This window comes from Oratosquilla oratoria, chromosome 40 (assembly GCF_046742065.1).
Source record: "Oratosquilla oratoria isolate Oo_2021 chromosome 40, ASM4674206v1, whole genome shotgun sequence".
Taxonomy (NCBI): Eukaryota; Metazoa; Arthropoda; class Malacostraca; order Stomatopoda; family Squillidae; genus Oratosquilla; species Oratosquilla oratoria.
The window spans coordinates 44,347,698-44,357,697 of NC_134816.1; the positions used below are offsets into that span (position 1 = coordinate 44,347,698).

The following is a 10,000-nucleotide window of genomic DNA, read 5'->3' on the forward strand; positions in this document are numbered from 1 at the left end:
CGCAGCACCCGGAGGACGAGCTCGTGCAGCAGACGGAACCCCGCTCGCTCTCGGAGCTCGTCCTCGAGTCGCCGATCTTCTGTCCTTCGAGGAGGAAGAGCAAGGATCATGAGGACTCGTCCTACAACTCCTCCTCGTCCTCCAACTCCTCGTCCTCCTTCAGAGAGGCCTGTGGCGACCCCTCCGCCTTCTACTCCCTCATCCCCTGCCCCTTCTACGTGGCCAGGAACTCCTCTGACTGGTCCTTGAAGAAGGTGGCGGAGGAGGTGGAGGGCGAGGTGCCGCCGCCGCTGCAAAGCGAGCCCGTGCCCTCCACCAGGAGCTTGTACGAGGATCTTACCGTCACCGCAACTACCGTCACTATCTCTCCTTCCTCCTCCTCTTCCTCCTCCTCTTCCTCCTCCACCTCCTCCTCCACCTCCTCCTCCTCCACCGTCTTCGAGAGAAAGAAGAACGATGGGACTTCGGAGTGGCACTTGGGACCTCGGGGACCCCAAGGGCCTGGCGAAGGGTCCAAGGCCGACCCTGGGGGCGTGGGCGTGGGCGTGGGCGTGGCAGCAGCGCCCGTGGTGGCGCCCAGGCCCAGGAAGGCGACGTATTTGGAGATCAAACTGGAGGAGCAGGACGAGGAGGAGGTGCTTATCGTGGAGACCATCGAGGAGGACATTGACGGTGAGTAAACAAGAGCATAGGTCGTTTGGGTCACCCTCGAGGCGGTGGGGGTGGGCCTTTTTTTTTTTTTTTTTTTTTTTTTCTCTCTCCTCTCTCTCCTTCCTACTTCTGCTTCTTTTGCCTCTTCTCCTGCTGCTGCTTCTTTTCCTCCTCCTTCTCCTCCTGCTTCTTTTTCTTCTGCTTCTTCTGTTTCTTCTTCCCCTTCTCCTCCCTCTGCTTCTTCTGTTTCTTCTTCTTCTGCTTCTTCTTCTCCTTCTCCTTCTTCTCCTTCTTCGTCCTCTTCTTCTCCTTCTTTTTCTCCTCCTTCTTCTTCTGCTTCTTCTCCTCTTCCTCCTTCTTCTCCTTCTCCTTCTTCTCCTTTTTCGTCTTCTTCTTCTTTTTCTCCTCCTTCTTCTTCTGCTTCTTCTTCTCCTTCTCCTCCTTCTTCTCCTTCTTCTCCTTCTTCGTCTTCTTCTTCGTCTTCGTCTTTTTCTCCTTCTCCTCCCACTTCTTCTCCTACTCCTACTTCTCCTCCTTCGAGGAGGACCTGCTCCCTAAGGGTTCCTGTAGGGGGGGGGGGCGCCGCTAGGGACGCGCCGTAGCACGCGCCCTAGCACGTGTCCTCGTCAGTAGACACTCCTCCTCGGCTCTGCTGGTCCCGTAACTCGATTAATGATAACCTAATTCCCAGTAACTGATCTACTTCACGACCGGCGTGCTCCCGGCCGGCTCCTGTCCCTCCGCGACCGGCTCGCTGCCGGCTGTCTCCCATCCTGCATCTCCGACCGGCGATCTGCCGGCTGAGAACCCCCCCACATCTCCCCCCATTCCCCCACCTCTCCCCCCCATTCCCCCCACTCTATCCAAATCCCACCACCCCCCACCCGGCGGCCCTCAACTTGTAAAGAAGTTTTTACTGGCCGGCGCCGGCTCCGTAACTCCTTCCCCTTAAATAACCTGGATTGTGTTCCGACAAACGCCGGTCCGCTTTATGTAGCCGGCGACCTTGGAGGGTCGCGGTCCTACAGAAGCTTCCTTCATGGCAGGGGGCCGCCTTGTATTTCACCAGGCTGAGGTCCAAGGAGGGTGGATGGGAAGGGGTACGGTATCGCCATCTACGTGGGTAAAGTAGTCCGCCGTTGACCGGAATGAAGTGTATCAATGACCCCACACAGCTTGGTCGGTCGTCTTGTTCGTGGAGGCGCTCTCGAGTGAATGAAATAGTCGGTTTTTAGATAGAATAAAGACTTCAGTGTTGGCCACTTTATAAGTTTATTCGTCTTGTGTGTATTAGTCCCTTGTTTATTTGTTTTTATTGCTTATTATTTGTTACTTGTTTTATTAATTTATATTTTTGTTTAATTATTTATTTGATCGTACTAAATGGTCATGGACATGGAACTGCCTAGTGTAGGCCTTAGGGTCTCCTGCAGTCACTTTTATTCTTATGGTTTTATGGTAGCGACAAGGAAAGTAGCAATAGCATAGCATAAGGTTGAGTCATTTGTTGTTTTCCCGTAACGAGGCCGACGGCACGGGTCTCGTTGTTTATCAAGTCATTGATAGCGAGATTGATCGTCGGCGTTTGTGGAAAGGTGGTGGGGGAGGTGGAGGTGGTGGTGGTGCAGGTGGTGGTGGTTGTGGTGGTGGTGCAGGTGGTGGTGGTGGTGGTGGTGGTGGTTGTGGTGGAGGTGGTGGTGGTGGTGCAGGTGGTGGTGGTTGTGGTGGTGGTGGAGGTGGTGGTGGTTGTGGTGGAGGTGGAGGTGGTTGTGGTGGAGGTGGTTTGTTGCTGCATATGTTGTGGTGGTTGTGGTGGTTGTGTATATATATATATATATATATATATATATATATATATATATATAGTTGTGGTGGAGGTGGTGGTGGTTGTAGTTTGGTGGTGGTTGTGATGTGCGTTGTGATTATAGTATATTGTTGCTGTATATATGTGCGTGTATATATATATATATATAATATATAGTATATATATATATAATATACACGTGTGTGTCTGTGCGTGTGTGTGTGCGCAATATGTATATGTCATTATAATTGGGTATCTTTGAGTGTGTTTATATGATATGTATGTATATTTGTGTACATGTGTATATGTGGTTTGTATGTATGTGTGTATACATTGTGTGTGTTGCTTCCATTGGTCTGACCTTTGTAGTCTTTGTAGCCGCTGCGCCTGTGAGGCAGGGAAGGGGGACAGGTGTTACTGATTGTGTTGAGAGAGAGAGAGAGAGAGAGGGAGAGAGAGAGAGAGAGAGAGAGAGAGAGAGGGGGGGGGAGGGAGGAAGGGGGGCTCTTTCCTCAGCCGAGTAAAGTGGTTTGTCGGTAGCCAGAAAGAAATATATAAAGACTAGTTTCCGATATTGTGTGTATGTACTGTACGGTATGTGTATGTGTAGGGCGTGTGTAGGGGGTGAGTAGGGTTGTGTATGTGTAAGGTGTGTGTGTCTGTGTGTTTGTGCGTGTGTATGTATATACATGTATTCACCTTGGTCTTTGGATCACGTGTTGGACTCGTGATCAACAGCTCTTTCCCTCCCGGAAATGCTATGACCTTTCACACACACACACACACACCCAACTCCCCGCCCACGAGAGTCAGAGTAACGACCCGAAGCACAGCGATACCGAAATAATTCCGGCCCTGGACAGGATTCGAACCAGGTACTGCGAGCACCACCGTACTTCCCAGTCCAGTGCTCTACCAACCGTGCCACCGAGTCGTGTGTGTTTGTGTTTGTGTGTGTGTGTGTGTGTGTAAACGAAATTGTTTTTGTGGCAGTCAGGCAGGGATGTAAATACAATGCATGGAAATAGATCGTCCTTGTCGAACTCTTATTTATCTTTTCTTTCGTTTATTTATTTGTTTATGTATTTATCAATTTATTTGTTTGTTTATTTGTCAGGGTGGATGTCCTCTGTGTACGCAAAGGGTGACGTCAGTCTCGTTACTACAATTAGATTGTATGATTTTATACATACACACACATGTACTCGTACAAACCTGCCTACACACAAACATGCATATACACATAGATATATGCAGTTATGTGTATACACGCACGTACATGCATACACACGTACATACATGCATACATACAAACATGCATATACACAGACATGTGCAGTTATGTATATACAGACACGTACATGCATACACACGCACACACATGCCTGTGTGTGTGTGTGTGTGTGTGTGTGTTTTGCTGTTGCTTCCAAACTGGGTCATCCTACACAGTGCCAGTGCCATGGAAACAGGTCATGAGGCCGTGACGTCACAGAGCCTGGAAATGAAGTTCCAGGCCGTGGTGACGTCACAAGAGATAACGAGCGAAGATGTGCGATAGCAGGCTGGCGAGGAATGTGAAATGTTTTCTCTGTTGGAGAGAATTCCAGGTATTCGTGCCGAGTACTGGAAAATTCTGGACACTGGAAGCGCTTCCAGGTCGTTCTTGTCCTCATATATATATATATATATATATATATATATATATATATATATATATATAATATATATATATAAGAATATATATATATATATATATATATATATATATATATTATATGTATATATATAATCTATCAACCACAATTAACTTTAATTCTAAGCCATGAATATCGAAAGATTCGAGGAGGCAAGTGTGCAGAAATTGAAACGTGGTACGGCCAAGGACTCGAACCTGGGCTAGCACGTGACAAGTGTTAGTGACTTAGCCGATTGCGCCTTCTGCATATTGGCCTCCTCGAGTCTCTCTCGATGTTGATGGCCCAGATAAAGAAATAGACATAATTTTTTTTTTATTTACTTGTATTTTATTTATTCATTTATTTTAGGTTTTTCAAAAAGGAGAACTGTGAGTAGTTTCTGAGGGTTCGAACCTGTGCTCCACTTCAATAAGGCGGAGGTGGTGGTCCTCCATCTAGCGGTGTTAGTCGCCCTCGTGGATTCGTGTTTCGAGAACCAAAAATTGAAATCTTTCCCGGTTGGTCCTCCTCCCCCCCCTCTCTCATTCCACTGCCCCCGAGTGAAGGGGAGGGAAGATGGGGGTGGGGGGCTTCGGACCCCTTCCTCCCATTACATCACATCGTGTGGCGTCATGTTCCTCCCCCAATGTCCTCTCTCTCTCTCTCTCTCTCTCTCTCTCTCTCTCTCTCTCTCTCTCTCTCTCTCTCTCTCTCTCTCTCTCTCTCTCTCTCCTCTCTCTCTCCTCTCCTCTCTCTCTCTCTCTTCCTCACTTCTCTCTCTCTCCTCTCTCCTTTCTCTCTCCTCTCTCTCTCTCTCCTCTCTCCTCTTTCTCTCCTCTCTCTCTCCTCTATCCTCTCTCTCTCCTCTCTCCTCTATCTCTCCTCTCTCTCTCCTCTCTCTCCCTCTCCCTCTCCCTCTCTCTCTCTCTCTCTCTCCTCTCTCTCTGTCTCTCTCTCTCTCCTCTCTCTCTCTCTCTCCTGTCTCTCTCTCTCTCTCTCTCTCTCTCTCTCTCTCTCTCTCTCTCTCTCTCTCTCTCTCTCTCTCGTGGTTGTCCACGATACATTCCGTGACAATGTCTGAGAAGGTTGGGTTAGGTTAGGTTAGGGTGGGGTTAGGTTAGGGTTGGGATAGGTTAGGGTTGGGTTGGGTTAGGTTAGGGTTGGGTAAGGCGCTTGTTGGGTTAGGGAAAAGTAGGTTAGGCTTGGTTTGGTTAGGATAGGATGAGCTTTAGTTTGGCTTGATACAAGTTAGGTTAGGTTAGGGTAAGTAAGGGTTAGGTTGAGGCAGGTTTGGATTAAGTTAGGTCAGGTTAAGTTAAGTTAAAGCAGGGATTTGGAAGTCAAGGTATAGGCTCTATTCACACAAGCGGTTTGATCCGCGGCGGTTCAATGACAATGTCAATGGAGGCGTTCACACACAACCGCGCATTTTTCCCTTGACTGTGTGACACCACCGCGGTTTCCGCGCGGTTCAAACCGCTTGTGTGAACAGGGCCTTAGGGTGGAGGGGAAGGACCGTTGGGGGAAGAATTCTGCCGTGGGTGGGGGGGGGGGGGCGAATTGTGATAATTCCCCGTGAGACAATATATCACGAGGCTCGTGAGTCGTATCACGGAGCGCCATCTCACGGCCAGAGATTTATGGTACTGCATTGTACGACCGGCAAGAGCAGCCATCTTTTTTTCTTGTTCTTCTCCTTCTTGTTCTTCTCCTTGTTCTTCTCCTTATTGTTGTTCTCCTTCTTCTTGTTCTTCTCCTTCTTCTTCTCCTTCTTCTTGTTCTTTTCCTTCTCCTTCTTGTTCTTTTCCTTCTCCTCGTCGTCCTCCTCCTCCTCCTCCTCCTCCTCGTCCTCCTCCTCCTCCTTCTCCTCCTCCTCCTCCTCCTCCTTTCCTTTCCTTTCTCCCTCTTCTCTTCCTCCTCCTCTTTGTCGTCTTTTTCGTCTTTCTCGTATTTGTCTTCCCTTCTTTCCCCCTCTTCTTCTTCACCTTTCTCTTCTTCCTCTTCCTCTTTCTCTTCTTCCTCTTCCTCTTTCTCTTCTTCCTCTTTCTCTTCTTCCTCTTCCTCTTTCTCTTCTTCCTCTTCCTCTTCTTCCTATTCCTCCTTCCTCTTCCTCTTCATCCTCTTCTCCTTTCTCTTGACCCACCTCTTCTCCCTCCTTTCCTCCTCCCTCCCCTCCATCTCCCTCTTCTTCCTCCTCTTCCTCTTCTCCCTCTTCCTCCGCTTATTCACCGAGACCTGCCCCTTACTCTTCTTCGCCGCTGCCCTCTTCGTCTTCGTTGTCCTCGGGGGGCTCCGTCTTTCCTTGGGGATCCTGGAACCATCTCCTGGAAACTTCCTTTTTCCAGTAAGACCGATGGACGGCGCTGGAAGCGGCTTTCCAGCCCAGAAGGCGAGACCGGTTGGCGGATGTTGAGGACGTCGGAGATGTGCTTAATTGTAGGGACTTAACTCGTGGGGTCCCGTTTTTTTTTTTTTTTTTTTTTTTTTTTTTTTCTTTTCTTGTTCTCCTTTCTCCCATCTTCCCTCCTCTTCCACTTCTCCTTCACTCGTTTCCTCCTCTTGCTCCTCTTCTCCTCCTTCCTCCTCGTCCTTCTCTTCCTTCTCTTCCTCTTCCTCTTCTTCCTCCTCCTCTTCCTCCTTCCCCTCTTCCCTCCCCCTCTTCCTCCTCTCCCTCCTCCTTCCTCTTCCTTCCTACTCTTGCTCCTTTTTCTCCTCTCTCCTTTCTCCTCCTTTCTCCTCCTTTCTCCTCCTTACTCCTCTTCCTCCTCCTTTTCCTCTTCCTCCTCCCCCTCCCCTCCTCTTCCTCCTCCCCCTCCTCCTCCCCCTCCTCCTCCTCCCCCTCCTCCCCCTCTTCCTCCCCTCCTCCTCTTCCTCCTCTTCCTCCTCAATTTACAGACTTCCTGGTCATGTTCGTCGTCTTGTATCGATCCTGTGGCCAAGGTTGTCTTCTTCTTCCAACGTCGCGAAGACGAAGACGACGACGACGACGACGAAGACGACGACGACGAGTTAAGAAGAAAATGGTCAAGAACTGTCTTACCAACAGGGTCGTTAACGAATGGAATAGACTTAGTTAACCAAGTAGTTAGTGAGCGCTGAAACTATGGGTTGTTTTAAGAAAAGGGTAGACAGCTTATAGGTGGGTTTGACAGGTGGTCATGGACATGGAACTGCCTAGTGTAGGCCCTATGGTCTCCTGCGGTCTCCTTCATTCTTATGGTGACTGTACCCCTTCACCCTCGTCCCCTGGTCATCTGCGTCTTCCTCTTTTTCTACCTCTTCTTCCTCTTTCTCTTCCTCTTCCTCCACGTCCTCTTCCTCCTCCTCTTCCTCCACGTCCTCTTCCTCTTCCTCTGCTTTTGCCTCATCATTATCCTCTTCCATATCCTATACCTCTTCCATTCCTCTCCCTTCCTCTTCCTCGTCCTCGTCCTCGTCGTCCTCCTCCTCTTCCGTCCTCTTTCTATTTACTGCAGATTAGTACAATTAATACAAAGAGCCTCAAGTAAGTGCCAGTAGGCCTCCAGCTGATGTTTGTTCTTTCTTTGTGTTCTGTTTGTTCTTCCTTTGTGTTCCTTTGTGTTCTGTATGTTCTTCCTTTGTGTTCCTTTGTGTTCTTCCACCTCCCATTCCTCCTCAACCTCCTCCTCCTCCTCCTCCTCCTACTACTCCTCCCCTACTCTTCCTCCTCCTCGTCTTCCTTTTCCTCCTTGTCTTCCTACTCCTCCTCCTACACCTACTCCTCCACCTCCTACTTCTCGTCCTCCTCCTCGTTCTCTTCCTCCCCTCCTCCTCCTCCTTCTCCTCTTCCTATCCCTCCCCATGCTCCTCCTCATCCTCCAACTCCTCTCCATACATCCTCCTCCACTTTGAGCATTTTCACCAAAAAGATATTGACATATAGAGGTCCACCTGACGTGCACCTTTGCTTTGGTCCTTAGTCGTCGGCAGGCGATTTCATTCATCGCCGTGGCACCCCACCCACGCCACCCCCCCTTTTGGGGTGCCCCGGGGGAGGGGGGAGGAGGTGCGGTCCTGGGGCTGGCACTGCAGATGGCGGTGCCATTTCCGAAGTTTGGCTCTATCGTCTCGCCTTCGCCTGTTTCGCTTGTCCTCTGGGAGGGGGAGGTGGGGGGAGACTAGCAACATTGTGCTCTCTCTCGGTCTCTCTCTCCCTATCTCTCTCCCTCTCTCTCTCCCTCTCTCTCTCTCTCTCTCTTTCTCTTTCTCTCTCTCTCTCTCTCTCTCTCTCTCTCTCCCTCTCTCTCCCCTCTCTCTCACCCCTCTCTCTCTTTCTCTCTCTATATATATATGTTTCCCTCTCTCTCTCTCTCTCTCTCTCGCCTCTCTCTCTCTCTCTCTCTCTCTCTCTCTCTCTCTCTCTCCCTCCCTCCCTCCCTCTCTCGATCTCTTTATACAAAATGATGATATTGATATTACAATGGTAATGATAATGATAATAATAATAATAATAGAAATAATTATAATAGAATAAGTGAATGAATCAATGACTGTAGACTCTTGGTTGAAGTGAAGGAATGCAGACGGAGCCCTGGAAGGACTCTCGCGCAGATGAAGATGAATAAATCATGAAGGTTAATTAAACCCCAAAACTCGAACCTTTCTTTCTAACCAGCTAACCCCCCTCTCCCCTTCCTCTCCCCCTCTCCCCCTCCTCTCCCCCTCCTCTCCCCCTCTCCCCCCTCCTCTCCCCCCTCCTCTCCCCCTCCTCTCCCCCTCTCCCCCTCCTCTCCCCCTCTCCCCTCCTCTCCCCCTCCTCTCCCCCTCCTCTCCCCCTCCCCCTCTCCCCCCTCCTTTCCCCCTCCTCTCCCCCTCTCCCCCTCCTCTCCCCCTTCCTCTCCCCCTCCTCTCCCCCCTCCTCTCCCCCTCCTCTCCCCCTCCTCTCCCCTTCCTCTCCCCCTCTCCCCCTCCTCTCCCCCTCCTCTCCCCCTCCCCTCCTCTAAATCTGTCTCTCCCCCTACCCCTTCCCCCCTCTTTCCCTGTCTACCTCCCCCTTCCTTCCCCCATCTCTGTCTCTATCTCCCCATCACCCTTCCCCCTCTCCCCCCCTCTCTATCTATCACCCCCCCCTCCTCCCTCTCTCTCCCTCCTCCTCACTCCTTTCTCCTCTTTCTCTCTCTTTCCTCTTCTCTCTCTGTCCTTTCTCTGTGACCTCTTTCCCCCTCCCTCCCTCTCTCTCTCTCTCTCTCCCCTCCCTCCCTCCCTCTCTCCATCTCTCTCTCCCCCTCCTCCCTCTCCCTCCTCCCTCTCCCTCTCTCCCCCCTCCTCCCTCTCCCTCCTCCCTCTCCCTCTCTCCCCCCTCCTCTCTCTCACTCCCCCTCTCTCTCTCTCTCTCTCTCTCTCTCTCTCTCTCTCTCTCTCTCTCTCTCTCTCTCTCTCTCTCTATTTCTCTCTCTCCATTTCTCTCTCTCTCTGAAAACACGCCTGGAGTCAAAAGCAAATTAAGTTAACTTGTTCTCAGACGCCATTGCCAACGTTACTTCGTTAAAATAAACGAATTAAGTGAATGAATTAACAAACTTTTAGATAAACGAGTGAAAATACTTGTACAGGAAGGAATCGTTTTGTTGTATTTGGAACAATGTTGTAAAATGTGTGAAAATTAGTACAAATGGATGAGAATAGGTTGAGAATAAGTTGAGTAAGTTAAGTTTGTGTGTGTAAAATATTAAATTTTATTCAAATATTGACCGTTAATTAACGGTCACAAAACCGTTATGTAATGGTCACCAGATCGCCACATACGGCATGCAGACGTGGCAGTACGTGACAGTACGTTGACAGATGAGGGTCGTCGGATAGGATCAGCCAATGGTACTGTTGTCATAATGTGAGACTCGCTTATGTC

At 49.8% G+C, this 10,000-nt stretch overlaps 1 protein-coding gene across 5 annotated transcripts in view; it reads left to right on the forward strand.

The window, feature by feature from the left end:
* The window catches only part of milt (trafficking kinesin-binding protein milt), a 493,384-nt gene that overhangs the window by 337,298 nt on the left and 146,086 nt on the right, over nt 1–10,000 (forward strand). The window contains exon 1 of one of the 5 annotated variants that reach the window (XM_076177683.1): nt 1–672. This exon is cut by the window's left edge and continues 318 nt beyond it. The exons of the other annotated variants lie outside the window; for them this stretch is intronic. The gene's annotated coding sequence lies outside the window, so the exon portion shown is untranslated. The remainder of the gene's footprint in view (nt 673–10,000) is intronic. 5 annotated transcript variants of the gene reach the window in all.